This window comes from Excalfactoria chinensis, chromosome 15, assembly GCF_039878825.1.
Source record: "Excalfactoria chinensis isolate bCotChi1 chromosome 15, bCotChi1.hap2, whole genome shotgun sequence".
Lineage (NCBI taxonomy): Eukaryota > Metazoa > Chordata > Aves > Galliformes > Phasianidae > Excalfactoria > Excalfactoria chinensis.
The window spans coordinates 11,813,482-11,836,104 of record NC_092839.1 but is presented as its reverse complement, the minus strand read 5'-3'; the positions used below and the strand labels follow the sequence as shown (position 1 = coordinate 11,836,104).

Below are 22,623 nucleotides of genomic sequence, written 5' to 3'. Positions count from 1 at the left end.
AATGTCCAGTAGTGGTGGTGATCAGCCTGTTACCTGGATTTTACATAACATTATGGGGATGACTTGGGGCAACAGGTCACTTAATCTGATGTTGATTCCAAATAAAACAACATAGCACTTACCTTAGAAATCTACTAGCAAGGAATTAAGAGTACAGTGTGATTAATGAGAGCTGGGGGGTGCTGAGGTCTGTATGTCTTGTCAAACATGCCATCTTTTTGGCAGGATTAGAGGTCTACAGAGTAACTGGGCTAATGTAATACCCGTGAACTTCTCCTGAGCATTTTACTTAGTCTACCTGATATTTTCCCTTATCTCAGGTATTTAACTGAGTCAGATGGTTTAAATGTTGGCTCACTGGTGGGTGTTGCAGTATTGTGAATGGGAGATACCAAGGAAATATCATCTTTAAACATGGTTTTGCCTACATAATATTTGTGCCAGTGATCCAAGTGATGATGGAGAGGCTATGAGATGAGATGGAGTGGAAAATAACTAGAAGAAAAATGTTTGGAATAAAATAAGTCTGCAGGTTAAGGTGCTTCAGTCCATTGTAATATGGTTACATATAAAGAAAACCTTGTGGGAAGAAAGAATATAGACCATATCTACTTGTGCCTTGGAGTAATTTTCTCAGTGAGCTTTCATATTATCTAAGTTCATAGAGCAGTGCTATGAGGGAGGTTGGGACAACTTCATATAAATAAAACCAATGACAAGTTAACTATAAGAAAACCCAAATAAAGTGAATAGATTTTAATCTTATATGAAGCTTTAATTGGGTCACCATGTGAAAGGTCCCCGTTTCAAGAATATGTGGGAAAATTTGGAGGAGGAAAGTAGGGATGACCTGAAGACTGGAAATCCACCCAGCGCTGTGAGGTTTAAAGAACTTGACATATTCAGCTATCAAAAATGGTGAAAGATGCTTTGATTGCTGTATGTCAGCATCACTGTGCAGGAGCCAGCTCCAGCCTAGCTGACAAAGCACGTTTAGCTGGATGTTTATGTTGACCAAATTTAGCAGTAAAGTAACGCATTAAAATAAGGCTCAGTCTCTAGTTGTGGAGGTGAAGGAAACTTCCAGCAGTTTCACAAGTGCACTCCTGGGGGTTCTCCTTTCTTCCCAACAGGATTCAAGACCCTTTTAGAGGCACATATCTGAAATGAAGCTAGATGGCAGGGAAATGTCATTGGAAAGACAACTTAGATCTGACAGGTCGTGTGTGCTTCTGTATGTATGCATGTCTGAATGGGCGTTGGTTGTGACAAAGCAAAGCAGCTCATTTATGTGAACATTAATTAGTGTGTTTGTGTTTCATGCAAGGATATAAATGGATGAGATTAGATGGTTTGTTCAGCCGGACAACTAAATCTGGTGGGTGTTCAACCCACATAAAGCTTTTTTCTTTTTAGCTTTAATCACACTGAGGAAGTGGATGTTTTTGTATTGCTACTTTGCTGGGTAGTTAGGTGTGATTTTAATTTCTTGGTGTTTCCCTTTTTTTGGGGAAGGTTAAAAATATGTATGCTTTCAATAACGCGTCCAGTGGAAGCCTATTTCTTGGAATGGTTTTCTCAGTACCTGTCTTTTGGGATTTCAGTGTCTGGGGTGTTCTGATAAAACCTGGGGGGAAAAGAAGCCTACAGGAAGGAGAGACCTATTTACTGAAGGTCTGCCTTAGCTTAAAAACTTAATTTCCACTACAGAAATGGAGGGGGGAAGATTTCAAGCAGAAAGAAAGAAATCAGCCAGCTCCAGTGTCCTGCGTCAGTGTCTGAACCTTGCCAGCAGTTGTGTAAGAGCAGGGACTGACAAAATAATTCATTAACAGGAATGTTCCCCTCACGGAGGGAATTGAATAGCTGCATGAGAAACTTTGAAGCCTCCTTTGTGTATCCAAACAGAAACATGGCTCAAAGAAACAAACGTCTGCAGCATGTCTGAGTGCTGTGAACTCTGGGCTATTTGTGGATTGGCTTTGAGAGAAGTCGCTCTTGATTTAAGAGCGCATCCTGAAACTGCAGACTGGAGGCTGGAGAGGCTGGCAAGGAGGAGAATAGTGAGGAGAGCTTGCCTGGCAACAAAGGCACAGCAATTTGCTCCAGTGCTGTTGTGAAAAGAAGATGCTTTTGTGAGGAGCAAGACAAGTGATAAGTGCAGTATGAAAGCTCTGCGAAAGTAATTGTTCTCCCGAACTCAGCTCGCAGTGGTCAAGGTCTAAGACAGGAGATCTGTTGGAAGTCTCTCATTTAACAGTGCAGTTTAAGAGACTTCTTTCCCAGCAAATACAGCCTTTGCCTGCATCCCGGTTGCTTATTGCAGTTACACTGAGGCCCTTGGGCTACTCCACTGATCCCTGCCCAAGAAATGCTTATGCCAATGTGCTTGGAGTCTCCTTTGTTTCTGTACACCCATTTTATTACACTAGTAATGTGCTTTCTGGGTTAGGAATTGTCTTCAGGTTGCTCATAGGATGCTGTTTTGCAATTTCCGTTTTAAGTTTTTGATTTATTTTTTTCTGCAGAGCTTTGTAGCAGCTGTTATGCAGTCGTGCATTGCTGCAGGTGCATCTCTAGCTGGTCTGCTACAGCAAAGCCTGGGCTTGGCAGTCAGTTCCCCAGTCCTTATCAAACAGCAGTGGATTTTCCTTAAACTCTGATTAACCAATGATGTTTGCTCTGATTTAAATTCTTCTGTCATATATCTCACTGTAGGACGAAGAAGTTTGCTGAATTTAAAGAGGGCTGCCACAGTTGTGTAAATGAACGAGATGTTTTCTTAAAATAACTATTTATGCATGTAAATCTCTCTCTGAATCTTCTAAGCACTTCACATCTCTCCCTCTAACTCATGCAGTGGCATCTCTCTGTCATGCATGTCACATACAACCAGATTGTAAAATCCAAGGAGCAGAGGGCATGTCTCCCTTCCTTTCATACAATGCCACTGAGTGCTTGGAAGGATGAAGAGGAGATAACATTTCCTTACCATCAGTGTGACCAATTAACAAGGCCTCTCCCTGATGAAATATAGATTTGAGACACTGTTTATTTTGAAACTGCCAAGTTCACATTTATTTCAAATTAGTTTTAGGAAATGGGGTTTTGTTGCCAGTTGGTTTTTTTTTCCAACTGAAAGTATGGTTTCAGCCCAAACAAATATGATCATGTAATAACATTACTGGAAATTTCTGGTTGTCAGTTTTCATTCGGCATTGTGGGTTAAATGTGTTGTTTGGGAGGGGGAAGGTGCAGCAGTAAAAATTGCAATGGAATTAGAACTTGCAACATAAAACATTACATTCACATGGCATTTCCTGTGCAGTTTTAAGTGATGGGTATTTTTGCTGAGTAAGTTTCAGAGATCTAGAAATACAAAAATAAGAGAAATCACAGCTGGCAGCAACAATTAAATCTATGAAGTTGACTTGGGGAGATATGAGTGTTTTTAACTGTAAGGTAGTAAGTTCATGCAACAGAGGAGTACTGAGCAGAGCTTGTATCCACACCTCTCACTTATCTCCTTTCACTATAAAAGGTATCTCCTGTATTGTCTGGCTTTTAGACTTGCTTTCCCAGGGTGGGAATAAAGTGAATTAAAGACCATCTGTACAAAGCAAATTCTGTGCATGCAGTTTACCTACGTAAAGCCTCTCTGGGTACGCCTCCAGATTTCTGTTGCTTATAGAAATCATTAAATGGACTGGGAGGAAAAGCCAATGGTGCGCTGAAGTGCCTGGAAGGTGGCAGGTATCAGTGAGGGATGCCATGTCCACTGGTGTGTTTGGCAAAAAGAATTATTTTGTGTTGTAATTAACTGTTGTGGATGGTTGGTGGAGCTCCTACTGTGCTGGGGAAGGGGAGGCAGTAATAGAGCAGGAGATCTGGAATAAGCATTCCTCAGGTGGGTGCTGGAAAAGCCGGCACAGCTTCACCAAGTTGTGGGCTGGTTTGGTCCTGAGGATGCAGAGCTGCTCCATGGGAGACAGAGCTGCTTGCACTGCTGCCCCTGACTACATAGAAATGCCTGAAGACCCACAAACTGCTGCTGCTCTTTCATAGTGCTGCCTGTGCTCTAAGTGACAGCTGTGTGGCTGCTACTCTCCTGGATACGAGTGACCCAACCGTTGCTCACAAAAACCATCACTTATCATACTGACCCTCATCAGGACAGGTTGTGTTTAGTTTCATGTTTTCATCAGAAAGGAGCTCTGATTCCTGTGTGGTTCTGGCTGGAAAGCTCATTTTTGAGGGATTGTGATGGAAACTGTTCCAGCTTTGTGGTTTTTGCCCTATCATGAAGTAAAGTAGAAAGAAATGATCTTGATTCACCCCTCAATTACATTAATTCATAGCCCTGTAACCCCCAGGAGCTATGCTGACATAAATGATGAAACAGAGCATGTGATCAGTTCTCTATTACTACAAAAGGAGTGTTAAGCTTAGGGTGAGTGAAAACTTTAGAGACTGGTAGCATCTAAATGGAAGAATGCTGTTTGTCCCGGATCCTGGACTGTGTACTTCATTGTGATCCAGGTTTTCTGGAGTTAAGAGTCCTCATTTCAAGGAAAAGTTTCACAAATTCCTTTTGTTGAAGTCATTTCCCAGTGGAGCCGCATCCTGGGCACTGATGCTCCTGCTCAGGCTGTAGTCAGGGCATCCACACATGAGATCTGCTGCCACAAACACTGGGACTGACCCCTTCCATTTATCCTTAGCCCTCTCACCCAAACTGCTGAGCACAATGGGCATCTTGAAGCTTGTTTGCTCTGGGACTCTGGAGTTTATTTCAAATGATAAAAATCTCTTTTTTCCAGCTCCAGTACAAACAGATTTCAGAAAGCTGTAAGGCCAGCCAAGTGTGCTGAAGTAGGCTCTGGCTCCCATTTGCTCACTGGCATTTTTTGACAGTATTGGAACCTGTTACATTAAAATGGCGTCCTGAGGGCATTGGAAGCTGCAGTATGTGTCTTTGGGGAGATCTGGCAACTTTGAGTTCTCAGGCAGGATTTACAAAAGCTACAATAAACCAAGGAAAAACTCATTAAAAACACACTGAAATTGCTCTCATTTACAGTAACCCTTCTCTCACATATCTACAGTTTTTCGCTACCAACAGCAGGCTGAAGTTTTAGCTGGGGAGAGGAGCAGATTACTGAGGGACATATTAGACATGGAGGCATTCACCTGCAGTGTGAGATTGAGTTTTTACAAGTATTCAAGGGCACACACAACTACCTGTTCCCCATATACATAAGTAAACATGTATTTCTAACCACACTGCTGCACGTACACCATGTGCACAGCACCTTTCTGTGGATGCCTCCTGATATGCAAGTGAGTGGCAGTGAGGTGACAGTCAGACTGACCATTTGTGACTCAGCGGGCCCCAGAAGAGCACAGGAGGCTCAGGGCAAGTCTCTGAAAGTCAGTGGCTTTTCTTGTGTTTCCAGAAAGTATGTAATTATCTTTTCTGATCCACCTCAGACTGAATATCTGATAATGCATCTAATGAAACCTATAAGTAGTATTTTTATGAAGCTCCCATTCCCTCCCAGGCTCACCAGGGATCATTTTTCCCTTTGAAACACGGCTCATCATTAGGAATCAAAGATGTTTGATATACAAAATAATTCCCCAAATTAGAGTTTGTCAAATGCAGGTTTGCAAATCTCCCTGCGTTTCCCCCCCCCCCCTTCCATCTCTCCCTTTAGTTTGATTATATCTCACAACCGGGGGCAAAATAAAATTGTTCTACCCTTTTCTCTTCTGCCTCCTTCCCTTATCTTCCCCCCCTCCCCCTGGCAGCAGCTCACTTCTAGGCTCCCCATGGTAGCTGTGCCCATGCTGGATGCTCGTGGCCATCCCTGGGGGCTCAGAGTGGTGTCTGAGAGGAGCAGGAGGGGACGTGGCTGGTTCTCCCTCTGCCAAGTGCCAGCAAACGGTTAACGGTTTAATACTTTACAAAAAAGTCAAGACAGACTTGTGATTCTTGATGTTAATGAAGGTGTCACACATTGTCTAGAGAAAGTTGTGCCTGGCAATCTTCCTTTTTTCGGATGCCTACACCACTGACATTTCATCTCGCATTCAAAGAGCACTACCTTAATGAAATGCATAATTAACATATTCTAATTGTGCTGAGCGCTGTGATGATTTTGACAGAACTCACTTTCCATGTCTAATTTGATGCTAATTTAATCTGTTCCTCTCCCGCTGACATGACCTTTCTTGATTGAGTTTCACTGAGGAAATTTTTTGATGGATTGATTTATCAGCATTGCGGAGACAACAAAGGCTGTGGGTGCACGACAGAAGCCGGGGCGGGAATGGCCCTCCGTCCTGAACTTTCTGCCTGCAATGTCCTCTTTCCAGAGACTGCTTGTCTGATCTACTGATGGAATTTGAGAAACGTGACATCTGTGTGTGGGTTTGATCTCTGTGATAAATACAGTAAATATCTGATTGTGAATCCTTTGGAAGGAAAACTTCTCCTTCCCGCTGCCCTATGGGGAGCAGGCTGTGCTGACCCCTCCCACCACAGGCACCCAGGGCCCTTGGACCTTTCTTAATTAATCCAACTGTTTTCTGGGTGAAATGGAAATTGCATTGAAACAGGGCTGTGAAACATTTCCCATTGCAGCCTCCTCACTGCATCGCTCCATCAAACTTTCTTAAATGTTTTGTATGGAGGTGTTTTCTATCCCATATGTGCATTTTCTAACGTGCACACATAAGCATACGTATATCCATACAGAGATATAGAAATAATTTATGCACCGTGCATGCTCAATGATATCCCTGTTCAGACGTCGCAGAGGAAGCTTAGTAAACCTCCTGATGTTGTGAAGTATGTTACCTCTATCTCACAGTGCAGAAATGAGTGTGTGCCTGTGGGAACACTCAGGTGTGCCATGAATCTCCCACAGAATATCAAGTTGTTCAGTTGCTCCACAAAACTCTTCTGTATCAGGTGGCCTCTATCCATTGCTTTGTAGTTTGACAGTTTCTTCCTACCCTCGCAGCATATCTGGCTGCTTGTGCTGGGTTCTGTACTGGGGGGGGGAAATGTCCTCCCTGACCCTCACAGTGCTCTTTTATCCCCCAAAGCATGAGATTTGAGTTATCTTTGGATGTTATGCTGCAGCTGTTGCTGGTCATAAACTTGAGGAGTTCCTTGTAGCGCATTAGGATGAGTGGCTTTGCTGCTTTGGAAAAAGCGGAGATACCATCTCACTTTCAAGAGAGATCATAATAATATTTAATTGGCAACATCATTGAAATGAATGCTGTAAAAGCTAGTCACACAAATCCTCCAGTTTTTGTGTTTCAACTCACTGCAGACTTCTGAGGAGTTAAGGCACATGTTCACTTTCTTTAGGAGGTGATGTAATAGCTTCATTTGAAAGAACTTGTTGATAAAAGTCCTGGATTGTTTCTTGTCCATGTTTAAGCTACACCATGCAAAGAATAGATGCTGAAGGGGCAGGGGGAGTGGGTCCAGAGAGCAGAGGGAGCTGATGCTTCCCATGGGACTTGCAGTGCATCTTGCAACTTGTGTTGGCAGAGGAGTGGCCTTCTCCCTCTTCTGATGGGCAGGCTGCCGGCAGCACCTGCTTGAGGAAGGACATTCCTTGAATGAAAGGAATCACACCCTTCTAACTGGGCCTCAGTCTGGTTCTCAAGTTGATGACTTTCTTCTTTTATATTCTTAAATAACAGTAACAAAAAACAAATGAAGAACAAAAAGGGATCTCATCTCTCAATAGAGCCTTTCCTGTCTTTACTTCTGTTCTTTGCCAAAGGATGGGCCAAAGCTAATTATCTCACAGATCCTCTGCTCTGCAAAAGAGAAGCCCTGAGATATTTGGCATTTGTCTATATGTTCTGGCCAAGTCTGTTGGGCAGCTGCATACCGAAATGTGTAAACCACGTTATGACTGTGAAACTATGAGTCATTCGGTGTTATTTACCATTGATACTGGCAGGCGGCCTGATCTGTTACTGTAATTATGTCTCTGTCTCTACCAGTGAGATCAAAAGTACAGAAATTCCAAGTAATAGGACTACAAGTACATGAGTAGGGTGAAACTCCAAGCATCTGGATTGGAGAAAAGGATATTGAGTGCACAGCGTAACAAGAGATCAAAGAGGAAGCTAAATCTAATAAAGCAGTAATAATTGGTAAGCTCCACTTCCAACATATGGAGCATCAGAATTTGGTATTAAAATGTTATTTCTTAAGAAATGTTGAGAACATTTGGGCCTGTACTTCTCTAGTCTTGGTATTTCTGCATCCATACACCCATATTTAGGAGATTTAATTTAAAGAAGTTTTGTTTAGGAAAAAGAAAATCATAGTAATAATAAATAAGGTGGGAGAGGGAGAGAAAATAATCCTAAAGAAATTTAGATATTTTCATCTGTGGTCACCTGGGTACCTCTGGTTTTTTTACTGATGAAACCCATCGGACAGAAGGGGGACAATGGAGTCTGCAGCCAATGCCTGTTCATCAAATGCTCTTTTTCATTAGTACAGTTCACTTCAATAAAATCCTGGGCACTTTTGATAAGACAGTATTCAAGGAACAAAGCTGTTAAGAAATGACTTGCTCATAAGTTCCAGCAATAATTTTTGGCCTTAGAATATTACTTGGTGTTTTTCATTGTCAGCTGAAAATGAAAATGTAGCATTTAACTTGTAGCCCATTAGAAATGAAGCAAGGCGTGCAGCTCTTTGCAGTTGATCTACAAATTGCACCAGAATACTTCTGTGAACTTTTCATCTGCCAGTATTCCTGGGAGGAAAAAAACAACAACATTCCCAGAAAATGCCCATTAATTTGAATGATTGAATATTCAAGAAGGTTTTTTTCTTATCAAGTTTCCTACAGAAGGAAAGTGAAAATTAGTAAAAATGTGTTGAGTATAAATGGAACTTGACTGCTGCATGAAGGAAGGTCCTTAGCACCAAATTCTTTAGCTTAAAGATAGAAGCAGTGAGTTATTCTGCTGTAACTGCAACTGTATTTTGGTATCCCTGTTGTTTAATTGGTTTCTGATATAATTTATAGCTTTTATATTTCCATCTGTGTTAAAGTTAGTATGTAGGCATTGCATAGCATGGCTTGTGGGAGAACCGGAGTTTGGAAAGACATTGGTGACTAGATTAAGTGTGAATTAGAATAGAAACGGAAGGATAACTTCTTTTTTGGTGGACCATGGTATAATTTGCATTAGTATTCTTTGTTGTCTGGTTCTTCATCAGTGCCTTCTGACATCTTAGAAATGATAGTTGTGGCTCTTTTAGCCTCAGATCTTGTTTTAAGAGAGCACAGAAAATGTTTCTGCACAGTACAGCCTTAAGAGATAGACTGTGAAGCACAGTTTGTAGGTCCCTTACAGTGGCTTCCTATCAGGCAATGGACTTATCAAATATGAAAGCACTTGGTATTCTTTCTTCCAAAAAAGGGAAGGAAAAAAAAAACATCTGGAGAAAACATTATGGCCTTGAATCTGTGCAGATCTGCCCTTTAATTTGGAATGTTTGGAAGGATTAAATCACAGGTCTTTATTCATGTCAAAGAAATACAACACTAGGAAGGTAGGGTTGTGTGTATGGCGCGTTTGGGATTAAATTAAGAATTCAATCCCACATCTATAAAAATGAGCTGTATGTGTACATTCTCCACAGCCCCTGAACTTCAAAAGTGAAGGGAGCAGCTGTCTGTATCTGTGAGCATTGCCACTATCCTCAAGAACTGCCACTTTCAAGAAACCCATTAAATAAATATATATACATACATATATATGCTAAATACCACTCCCAGCTGTGGAATCAACAACAAAACAAACAAACAACCAAAATCTTGCGGTGCTGAGATATCTAAAGGAAGCCTTTTTTTCCGAGGCAATATTATTGAGGTGCTGAACAACATTTGATCACTTGCAACCCTTTCAACTGACGTTCTATTATTCACATGTCTCTTTCATTATGCAACAGATGGTGAGTCCTGTCGCTGATTTTTTTTCTTCAGATTCACAAAACTTCAATGGATTGTAATATGACCCTAAAAACAAGTAAAAAAGAAAATGCATGTTAAGGTTTTATCTTTGATAATAATCCATTGACAGAGAATAACAACTGACCTCCTATAAAGAAAAAGAAAAGGCACGTTTGCCTTATTTTATGAAGAGCATTTGTCTAAAACATTTGACTGAGGTGCGGAATGTGGCCTTCAGCTGAAATGAAAGATGGTCCTTCTGTTGCTACATGAAGCCATATTTGCTGCTGCAAAGTGCAAAAGGATAGGCTGACAAACTGATAGTGTGTCAGGAGCGTAACAAACTTGTATTCATCTCCACAAACATCTGCATATTTATGAAGATTCTGAACCAGAAATGTTTCATTTAGAGGCAGATTTAAGATCGCCATCATCTTGAAGTCTGAACTGCTAGAAAAGTCTTCTAATACTGTCCCTCTGTTGGTGTTCCTGTCACTTATTAATAGGCAGTTTGTGGTGTTGAAAGACTAGAGAGGGAGTCATAGAGCAATTAAACGTTATGCTCCATATGCTTTTGATGTTTTTTGATCTCATTCTATACTAACTAGATCCTGAATTATTATGCCGTGAATTATTAGATGAATTAGTTTGCAATAATAAGTGAAATAATAATAACGCTTGTATGCTGATAGATCTTAAAGTCATTTTCACACACAGAGCTCAGTCTGGCGAACACTTGCAATGTCTGATTAACTTAAGTCTTACACACATTCACCCTGCATCTGGGCCAGTGGGTCTTTGCCTAGTCATATGAGGAGATGTGCTGCTGAGATGTGATGAACTTTGGGGATTAAAAAAAAAAAGGGGGGGGGGGGATGATTTGGGTGCCAGATGGGAGGCATCTATGGCTTCTAACCTGTAGGAACATGTTCTATACCCTTGAATTACAGCCCAGCTCCCTCTGCAAACACTAGAGCAATTCCTTGGATGGAATACCAAGAGCAATTCTCCTTTGGCTGAGCAGGAAGCCTAGACTGTTAAGCTGTGAGAGTCCATAAGCATAGTTAGAGTTATTTAGATTAAGCCTGTAGAAAAAATAATAATTAAGATTTGAGAATGAGAATACTTATTTCATTGAATAATTATATCAACATTATTAATAATACATAATATTTCAACCTGTGCGTCATGTCTTCTATAGTGCGTCTTTTTGTTTGATGGTTAAGTATTGCAAGGAGTTCAATAGCTGTTCGGGTTTATATATTTCTGTAAAAAAGAAAACAGTGCACGTACTCAGATTGAGCTGTTTGTTTGTCTTTCAAACAGAATTCCTGGATAGATCAAGCTCAGCCAAGATTTGAATGCTTTGTTTTAACTCTATCTGCTTGCTTTAAGGCATTAGTTAATTGGTATCACACTATCATCCTGTTGTAAAGCTGATAGTCCAGATATTCCACTGCCGTAAGTCAGCATAAAGCTTTTCCATTTTAACCAGCTCAGGATCTCATTGAATATACCTATTTTTGGCAGGAATGGCTCTTTAGACACTATTGTAAGTTGGTCTTTCACGTTCTTGCAAAAGTCTTTCAGGCTCTGCCTCTTTGATTTAGGCGAGCACGAAAGAATCGACGTGAGTCTAACTAAACAAAAAAATCAGCCCTAGTGCCTGCTTCTTGCCAAGAACAGTGCCCCAGAACTAGAGCACTGCTGTGTTTACTGGCCCTTTCATAACACTGTCAGTATCGAAGAGTTGGTAAATACAGAACTCATCCAGGAGGCTGTCAAATTCTTCTGCACTGCTGCACACCCCAAGATGATATGCTAACTCCTCTACCATTTTGCCAGTAAGCTCGAGTTTAAAGGCTGGGTCAAGAACGAATGACACTTTTCCAGTAGGCTGTCCTTCAGGGGAAATGATTTGATTCTCTTTTTTTTCTCTCAGTACTGACATGAAAAAGGAGCTACGTAATTCTTCTAATAAAGAACAGCTACATATTTATTATGTACCCCTAGGTTTCTCTATGCCGTCACCTCCAACCCATTGCTAATTCTCAATCACACTTTAATATTTCTGAATCATACATCCTAAGCAGTTTGCAAACATTCTCAAACCACGCCAAGTCTATTTGTATTAAAGTAGCCTTCTAGAAAGCTTGCAAAACAAAACAGTCCTGGTCCTCATGAGTTTTCAGGCCAAACAGTGAAGCTGACAGAGTGGGCAGCAGCACAAGAGATGGAATGGTTTGCCAGGGGCAAGCTAGAAATCAGGCATGGAATGAAGTGTAGACCCTGCATCTCCTTTGTTGTAGGCGAATACTTGCTCCCCTGACCGCAGGGCTTCCTAGCAGCTGGTACTCCTTGTTATAAGATTGCAGTGCGGCTTTACCTTCAATTTACCCAAAGATCAAATCCACAAGAGTCACACTGGAATTCTGTCCTATGACTAACTGGACTCAAATGACCAGTCAGCTGTTGCCCTCTGGGTTGGTGCTTATCTGTGGTAAAGGTAGAATTTTGGTTGTATTAGCAGTGAATCTTTCATATCCCTTAACATGGAAGTATTAAAATCCTGGGAGGTGTTGTTCTGTGGTTAGCGGTTATTTGACACTTAGGGGTGTAATGCGTCCTGATCAGCACTGCCAGCCTGCCGGACAGTTAGACAGATTTTGAAATGGATTGTGTGCCAGAGAGAGTGCATAAAGCACTGTTTCAGTTTCCTGCTCCAAGTCTGCTTGCTGATTATATCATCCTTCGTGTCAGGGAAAGACGTGATGTACAGTGTGAGTGACTGTGGATCATTTCCACCCATTCTGGGGGAAAAAAAAACAGACAAAAAGAGGGACATGTATTGCAGCAGCCGAGGTGAATTTGACGTTCCTGGAAATGTGCAATAACATAATCTGCTTCTTTTCCTGAGTTCCTCTACTACAGTCGGCTTTGTTGGCATCATTAGCCTCCATGGTAGCATCCTCCAGAGGGAATTCAACAGAGATGAAATACAAAAACTGCTTTAAAATGATAAGTCACAAATAGGATCTGCCACCAGGCATTATAAACAAAACTAGACACAAGAGACTCATAAAAAAATTAAAGAGTGAAGTAACAGAGGAAAACCCAAATCTTCCTGACTACAATCTCATTTGCACACCTGATTTGTTTGCACTGCATCCACTATACAACAAGCACAAAGGCAGTAAAAAAAAACCCTCAGCCAAATGACCGACACAATGGCCATTGATTCAGGCACTAATTTAGCAGCTTTCATATCCGCTAACACGGCGTGTATTTGCAGCTCTGCTTCACAACGTTTGTACATTTTCTGCATGTGTGTACTGCTAAAATTTGGACTTAGCAGCCCTTGTAACAAAAAGGGAGAGTCGGGGGGGGGGGGGGGGAGTATCTGGAGAAAACGTTTTCTTCAGTTTTAGGGACTGCAGTTGTGTAATGAATTGTATCTGCTGGTAAGGAGTAACAATAGAACTAATCGATGTATTGACTGCATCGCCAATAGCCCTGTGATATGAGAGTGATGTATTTCTCCTGACGCGTTTATTTCACAATGCTGCAAACATCAACTTCTGACCTACAAACATAAATAGATATTTCAGCATATGTGGGCTCTGGTTCCTGTAGGGCTTCTTTCCACACTGACCGTTGTCTTTGTCTTTTGGGACCTTGGGTGTTTTTTGGATAGTTTTGATCTTAGTTATCTTTGGGATTTTAATAATTTTTCTGCCCGTTCTTAAAGAAAATAGTTCTGTTATTTTTTCTGCACCTTGTTCTCAAGGACAGGGCAATCCAAATCACTGCGTGAATAAATCTCTGACGTTCAGAAGTATTTTTCTGAGTAAAGTTTCCACTTAAATTCTCCTGTTTTTGTTGCTCTGGAAACATTCAACCCCTCACATCCCTCTTTCTCAGTTACAAAATATTTAAAGGTTCATTCCCCAAATTTTAGTGTCACCTGATTTATCAGCTATACCTCCATTGAGAAGTGTCATTCCCAAGTTATGCATGTTCTGTAGCCTGACTCCACTCGTTTGTACTCTCATGGAAATCATTTGCAAGTGAGTGACGTCTGCACCTAAAGAATGAATCCTGATGCATTTCTGCTTTGTGTCTGCCATTGTCGTTTCCGTGCTCCTGGTGGTAACTAACAAGCGGAGTGATTGGAAGTGTAGTGGTGATGCAGTGCCAGACATGAGCTACTCATGTATTGCATATCATGTGATATCACTAACACTAGTTAAGTTGGGGGATCTGGTTTCTGATGTTAGTGGGCAAAGTTGGCCCCTGGATAGTCGTGTCTAACCGTGTGTGCTTCACAGTAATAAGAAGCAGGCAGAATGCCAGGAGAACATAGCCATAGGTGGATGATGTAACTGCTTGCCAATTCCAAAGGACCAGCATGCCTCAGAGACTTCAGCTTTCATAGTCAGCCTTTTCAAGTGGGAGTGTAAAGTCAAGAGTGCGAGCTTATAAGCTTGGGAGTGTGGTATTTATTACATTTACATTTCTAAATCTCGGTGCTGTACTTTAGGAAAGTCAAGTGAGCGCCTCAGCTGCTGCTCAGCCTTGAATTGTGAACTGCTGTTCTCACTGTCCTCGCGTTAAGGATGTGCAAGGGTAATTAACTTCAGGTCTCACCAGAAAACAGTAGTTCCAGTTCATGAAAGCCTTCAAGTTTTTACACGTGTGTTTTATTTCCTCCAGTATGAAACCAACATCACCAAAAATCATACTGGGAGGAAAAAAAATCAAGGGCCATTGCAGAAGTGTAAGTGGTCAAGTAGCTCCATTTGGGAGAGATGCGCTCAGTGTGATCCTCTGATTTAGGCAGAGTGAGATCTGAACCTCAGACTGCTGATTTTATTATGCGCTCTGACCAGTCAGCTAACGTGAGGTCTCTGAGCTCTACTTTGGCTTAACCTGAAAACTGCTAATTGCAGCTAAAATGTCATCAAGATGCAGGAGACGTATTTCCAACGATCAGTTTTTCTTAGAGACACGCAATAGAAGTGGACAGTATTGTGTGTCCAGATTTAACTCCAGTTCTGCTAAAGGCTTGCTGTGTTGGTAACAAATTGTGGAGGGAAGTGTTGTGGAAGCATTGTTGGGAGGTGTGCTCCCAGCCCCTGGCATAGCAGGAAAGTGGGAGGGGACATGCTGCAGGAATCCTTGGTCTGTTCTATGACTGTGCAGGTCTCATACCAAGACCTGTAGTGCTGTGCTGTGAAATGCACACATGAGGTCACAGCAGCTGCGATTCCAGTCCTGCCACTGGCTGCTCCCTAGAGCAACCTTTGGAGGCAGAAACTAAGGAAATTAGTTCAGGGCTAAGTGCCAGGTAGAAAAATGGTTCTTTCTTCCTGAGTTTCGACTCCCAGGTCCTCCTGAGATGCACGGCAAGGGGACAAGGTACTTCCACTGCAGTATAAACAGCAGCAGCTCTTGGTACACACTGTTAGGTACTGGTGGTAGAAATAATAGGCAGGGTAGGTCCAACACAGTGCTTTATTCTCCACTGCTAACAGTTAAGTGGAGGAGTGCCAACAAAGCAGGAGCATATCTCAGACATTCCGTGCAAGCAGGAAATCTGCTTCCTACCAGCCTCCACCTCAGACTTGTCATTTGGCCTCTGTACGGTGATAGCAGTCATGCAAACAAGTTTCATTAATGCAGGATCAGGCTTCCTATCCCAGTGACTTCTGGGGTATTTCTACATCATGCCATCCAGCAGGAGGACTGCAGTCTGCTTCCAGAAAATAGGAGCATTCCACTTTATTACCTAGCATTAAGAAAAACAAGTCTAATTGGCTTCTGCTGTGCTTTAATAACTGAAGAACAACAAAGACATTTAGTCATTCACATCATTTCCTGTTTTTAAAGGATTTTAAATGTGACTCAGTGATTAACATTAAAAAGCAGCTACTATGCAGACAGAAAAACTACTTCATTTTTTAATTATATTTTAACAGGTATGGATTTGGTGTTGTTGACATTTATAGGGAGTTCTTCATTTCCAGTAATGTAGCATAACAAAATATCCAGTCCTGTGGCTTGATCACCTGTGTGTGTGCAATCCCAGCCTTGCTGTTGGCAGACCAGGAACAGACTTGTATTGCCTGAAATATCAGGATCAGAGAAAAATCCATCTCCTGCAGGGACCAGGCAGAGCTGCTTAAGAACAGCCCGTGTGCAGTGTGTGAAGGGGTGCTATGTTAGCATGGAAGCCTGGGGGAGCAGAGCATGTTTGTTTTGCATGTGTCACCCAGGCACTGCCTGCACAGGTTCTTTTTGTTCCCACGTACCATCGGTTTCACTTCAGGATTTTGGCCTGACCGATGCCAAAATGCAAAGCAAATCCCATTCCAGACTGCTGAGTATCATCTCCTGTTCCTCAGACTTGGATGTGGAGGGAGTGGGGGTGGGATAAAACCTTCTGCTATGCTTTGTCAGTGCTTTGATTCAGTTTGCCTGGTGTGATGCATGCCCAGAACCCACCACCGCTGGTCCGCAGGCTGCTGTAATGCCTACAGTGATGTATAAATGTGTTCAGCAGTTCTGATTTCATAGCACTGCCATTATTCTTCGTAGCATTGCCGTTGTTTTTCATCTTCCTCGTGGGCCAACCCCTGCAGACGTGGGCACAGAGCAGGGGTCTGTGGCAGCCAGAGCCCACGAGTGGTGGAGGATGTGTTGTGGGCAGTGGTACCGTATTTCTTGTGTGTGAAAAGGACAGCAAAAATCACAAAAATGAGAGATAATGACTGATTCCGTACAGCTTAAAACTCCCTCAAGGCTGAGGCATCTTGGGCCGCTCTGAAGAGAGGCATATATTTTGAAGGGAACGTGGGGGAAAAAAAAGCCTAATCTTCTGCTGATGTGGCCTTGGCAATAGACTGAACTGACAAGGCTGTGTATTTGTAAAACAAGCTGTGCTAAGTATTTTTTCGGCCTCGTGTTTAGAAACACACAGAGGGGGGAAAAATGAATAAATATGGAAATCAAATGTAAAAACTTCTTGCGCTCGCACCCGGCTCCCCGGAGGGAATTCCTCCCTCTGTTCTCTGCTCTTCCTCCACTCAGCAAAACGGCTGCCAGTCATTAGCGGGGCCGTACGAGCTCACTGTACAGTAATTGAACACCAATGGGCCCACCCTCATTTGCATTCCCCATCCCTTGATTGGCAGCTGTACATGAAATGCCATATCAGTTGAAAGTATGTTGTGAGCTGGCACTAATGATCCAGTGGCTCCGGGGAAACCTGCCATATTGTAATTCGGCTATCAGGCATGAAAGAAATAATTCTAAGTGCCAGCAATGTGAAGCCGAATAAATGTTTCAGTGCTGCAGGTTGCCAAGGGTGACACTTCTGATTTAGTATAAACGAATGCCCCGTTGCCTTTGGGGTTGGGGGAGTTCGCATTGTATCTGAGATGTGTGTATAAAACATTAGTATTAGAAAATGGCTTCGGCACGGGATGGGAAACAGAGGCCTGGTCCCAGGCGGCGCGGGAATGTTTACAACTAATGACTGGATGAAAGGATTTTTCTACCTACTGTAATGACAGGCAAAATAGGATTTGCTTTCCCTGAGATGGAGAATAATGGCTATGTTAACTCTGCCTTTCCTTTTTCTTTCTTTCCCTAAATGAAATGCTCTTTTGTAAAGAAAATCACATCTATTTTCTTCGGTGCAGTGCAGGGAGGTGGTGGCTTTAACTCCTTGGAGCGTGAGCTTCTGGGGGGGCTGGGGCTCAGTGGTGGCCTCGCAGGCAGCCCCCATCCTCACCGCAGCCGTTGTGCCAGGAAAAGATCTTCCAGTAGCCTTTGTACTCTTGTTTAATGTTAAGAATCTGGTGGGAGATGAAAGAAAAGACTCCCAATGCCTTAAAAGTGTAACGTAGGTGGTTTTTACTTTAATATTGCAGCTCCTGCACATTAGTATGACACAAAAGGTGAGACTGAAGGGACAGGTGTCTGCAGACACGTGGAATCTGGAAGACTGTGCATGAAGGAGCTGCTTCTCTCCTATTGTGTCTGTACACACACAGCTGCTGTAATTGTAGATGTAGCTAATTAATTGCATCTGCCCATAGGAGGATGGTAATTGTGCGCTAACTGCAGACGCAGGTACCGAAACCTGCCAGTGTTTTTTTTTATCTTTCCAGGAACAGAATTCTGTAATGTTCTGGAGCAAAGTGTAGGAAGGCGTGTGAACAGTTCAGATCTCTTTTCTTTCCGTGCCAGTTCACAATAAGGCTGAGTCTTAATTTTGTTATCCACACCCAGTCAGCCTTGCAAAATGGCAATATCTTCAAACTTGGATCGTTTTTATTAACCCTGGCTTTAACCTCAGCAGGGTGATCACAAAACCTGACTGGAAGGGGGGGAAAAAAGAACACAGAAAGGCACAGAAAATGAATGTTTGTCCTTAAAGTTACAGCCTTGTAGAAACTGGAAAGGAAAACCCAGAAAATAGCTGATTCAGCCCGGGAATGGTTAGCTGGGACTTTGCTGAGACCTCATCCTTTTCTGCTGTGTGTGTTACTCCATTGTTTCCGTGTACTCAGATGTGTTGTTTTCTTATCTGTAGTTTCATACTTCCGTAGCAAGTTCTTTTGGAATCGATGCCATCTCTGTGCTTCAAACAGCCCCAGCACAGCTGATAGCACTGAATGGTGGGTCGTGCTTTTATTGACCCCTATGTGTAAAAGATAACCTGGGCCCACAGCAGGGATCCCTGGGCACCAGCTGAGGTGCTCCTGGGCACTGTCGGCACTTCTCTGCTCCCAGATGCACCTGGGAAAATTGAAGGCATTCAGTTCCACTCAGAATCAGATCCTGACTATTTTGTTGAAGCTTTTATTGTTGTTATGGTGCCCCATGATGAGATACCATCTGTAATTTGTGGTCAGTGGGGATGCGGGGAGAAAAATGACAAATTAGAAGCACAAAATGCTTTAAGATGAATGAACTACCTGAGAAAGAACGTGTGTCAGCCTACAATTTATGGGGATAAAGCATCACAGCTGACAATCTATTATCAGAGATCAGATGAAGCCTAAAATTTTGGATATGGATTTGAATAGCCCCATACAGAGGCAATAGATGGATGGGTAGGCTGATATTCAGGGATTCTGCTCGGCCCTTCATGAAAAAAGAAACAATTTCTTTCAATACGTGGCTCATGATTTGGTTTCAAATGTCAATCACTCCACATCTTCAAAACTGTTTGGGAAAAGTATTTTGGTTCAGACACATCTCAACATAATAAGCCTTTCAGAAGTGTCTGTTCAGACACCGCATATTATTCCTGTTATTTCTGCGCTGTCCTGCATCATCTGCATCCACCCAGATGAGACTGCAGAAGTGCTGTTTGTCCAGATGAACTTCAAACAACCCCAGCACATCATTATACAGTGCAGGTTTCCTGCAGCATTTTCATGGCATCCGGCTGCATTTTGTGGCCCTCCATTCCACAGCTGCATCTGATCGCCACTTGAGCACACCCATGTTTTTGGGCATCTAAAGCAGCAGTGATTGCTGCAGCAAAACTTGGGGCTTCCCAGCCGGAGGAAGAGTTTGCTGGCAGGGACCATTAGTCACCACTGTTTTTTTACAGGAACATGTCTTTCAAAAGCAGAAGGAAATACTATTGATGTCCTTTAGAATATTGAAACAGAATTCCACTTCTCACAAAGGAGGGCTGATTCTACACAGCTTTGCTTTGTGCTTTACATGTTCCAGCTCTGCATCCCAACAGTGACCCCAAGACTTCAAAGAATAACCAATATGTATGAAGGAAGATGAGTTCAGTAATCTGGGAACAGAACATATTCTGTGAAAGTTAATAGTATAGCACATCCCAGAAGTGTGGCAAAGATGAAGGCATACTAACCAGATGATATCATTTTTATATTCATAGAAGAAAATCCTGGGAAAAGCTTCTTTAAATTTCCTCATTGTAAAAAGAAACCCTTAATAATGAAGACACTAATTTAGGCTGTAATGAAATCTGTCACATAATTCGAGTTGTTTAAAAGGATGAATTGTATAGATAGACCCAACGCACCTTGCTGCGGGGATGTGTATGTTTCTTTCTGAAGTGGACCAAAACCCCAGTGGAAGTGTGAGCCATCATCTGTCTGTCTGGCTGTTTGCACTCAGCTATCTGCTATGTTTTTGCTTGCAGTCACACACAAGTCAGGAAAAGTAGGTGGTCAAATGCATGAGGAATTCTGCCAGGCCACTATCAGAAGTAATAAATGTGGCAAGGCAGAATAAATATGCAAAATGTAGTACTTTAACCTAATAACATGACCACTTGCAAGCTTTAGCATAACACTGAAAATCACTAATGGAGCACTGTGCAGATTTTCATGATACAAGCAGTCAAGAATCATGCATAATGGAACAGTGCAACAGCTAACAGCAGATTCGCACAAGATAATTTAAACTTGTTTGTATGGAAATGAAGAACTGATCTTTGAAGTGGTCCTTAATGAGATTCTGCTTGATCCTCTCCGTATCCGGAGAAAGTCTTCCGATTTCCTTTTGCATCCGGCTCGTGTTGCCGGGGTGCAGAAAAAGGACTTGTTTAAATTATGAATGCCAATTTGCATCTACATGGCGTTAGGTGAGAACTCGGTGCTGCCACTGACTTTGCGTGTGCTTGCAGAATTGATCCTAAGTCCTGCATGTTTACATCCCCTCTAACTCTGTGCATTCCTCAGTAGGGCCTCAACCATATGCTTAGTGAAATGTAAAGGAATCCAAAGAGATTGCTGTGAATTTGTACATGTATTGAAAATACAGGACAGGCTTTATCATCTCACTTGTATGTTCTCCTACGTAATGTGTACTAGGAATTTTGTTGTTTTTTTTTTTTTTCCATATTCTGTTCTCATGTTGTTTTTTTTTTAATGGATGTTATTTGTTCCTATTCATATATTTGAACATTGCAACATCCTGAAAATCATTCTGCAGTTTATCACCAAATATATTAAACCCCACTGCCAAAGGGCTGCGAGGCAGACACCACAGCAATGTGCTATGGCACTCCTCAAAGTGCCCCAAGACTTCAGAGCTCCCTCCCCATTCCCCACCAGCAATGCTGCTCGGCCATCCACTTTCTCCAAGCACACATTCACTCTGATAGCATCCATCTGGCACACATGGCTCTGTTTGTGCTTTTGAAAGGCAGAGGGAAAACATTCCATTGTTTTTTCTGTTTGTTTGCATGGCTCAGGAGATTAAGGAGGACTTACTGAAAGTTAATTATTCTTTTCCCATGGGGGAAAAACACCTCTCTGTCAGCTGCAGGTTCCCTCATATGGTTTTGCCTTCCAACTGGTCATTTCTGCCCTCAAAGGAAGCAACCACAGTAAATAGCTCGGGTGACATTAGGCTTCTAACCCACTTGCACACTTATTTCTCAGACTTCAATTTAAAAAGGCAAATGGCTTTCTGTAATGAAACAGGGAGGAGGACGACCAGGAGCCAGTGGTTCATTTGCTGCAGTTCATGTAAGGCCACAGCAAAGCAGTACAGCTGAGTAACCACAACAGGGAGCCGGGGGAGGGGGGGGGCGGATCTTCCTGCCTTTAGAACCAATGGAAACAGCGAGGACTTGCTCAGAAGCACAGGAATAGGCGCTGTAAAATCTTCCTGCTGGCAGGCAGGCGAATTCAGTGCCATGGGTCACCCCTGTGGCACCTGTGATGTCAAACATCACTCAGCCCTCTTTGACCCTATGTAGGGCCTGTGCAGAGTGAATAAATCCAGTATCAGTCATCTTAAAAGAAGCATTTGATAGCTCAACATCACATAACCTCATTGAACAGATGTACCACAAATGACATCTGGCTGTCAAAGGAGAGTGAGCTCAGAGCAAGGGGATGCAGCACCCAGCAGGTGCCTCTCCTTGTGGCTCTGGGCTCAGCCTTGTGCTCCATAGGATTTGCTTCTGACACAACCCACCTCCTCACCGCTTGGAGCAGCTGCCATTCTAAAGCCTGCTGAGGGCTTTTGGAACTCTTCCATTCCTTATATAAGCATCACGAACCAAATTTGATGTCACATGTAGTGCAAAGAGCACTGCTGCTGCGATTAATGTAGCCCCATATCACAGGTTCTCAGAAAAAAATAAACAAACCTTTCTAATGCTACTTATTTTTACATCACTTGTTGCACCTGTGGCCAAGCTTAGCACTGGCAGCCCTCTGTTGGAAGAGCCCAGCACCTCCAGGGCTGTTTGAGGAGCTTCCAGCTTTTACAGAGGTACACAGAAATACGAGACAGCAGATTAAACTTCATCCTGCTTGTACGCACTCCCCTCACTATAAATGTAATGCATGTTTTCTTTGTTTTTACTGAAGCCCATTAGGATCTATTCTACTTTGCTACGTACAGAATTTACACAGACAGCTATTATTATTGCCTGAGGGGATCCTTATAAAGTTTTATAGCATCCATATAGACCTGACAACTTGCTGCATCTGATTAGTTGTATTGTTTACTCAGTGCCCTGAGCATGGAACAGACACCCAGGGCAAACCCAGGCCTCAGGGAGAGGTGTCTGGTGGCAGATCCAGCCTTTGGCTCCTGTCCT

At 42.5% G+C, this 22,623-nt stretch overlaps 1 protein-coding gene across 2 annotated transcripts in view; it reads left to right on the top strand.

Annotated features, from left to right (window-relative positions):
• The window catches only part of TSHZ2 (teashirt zinc finger homeobox 2), a 202,177-nt gene that overhangs the window by 159,465 nt on the left and 20,089 nt on the right, over positions 1–22,623 (top strand). The gene's annotated exons all lie outside the window — the stretch shown is intronic.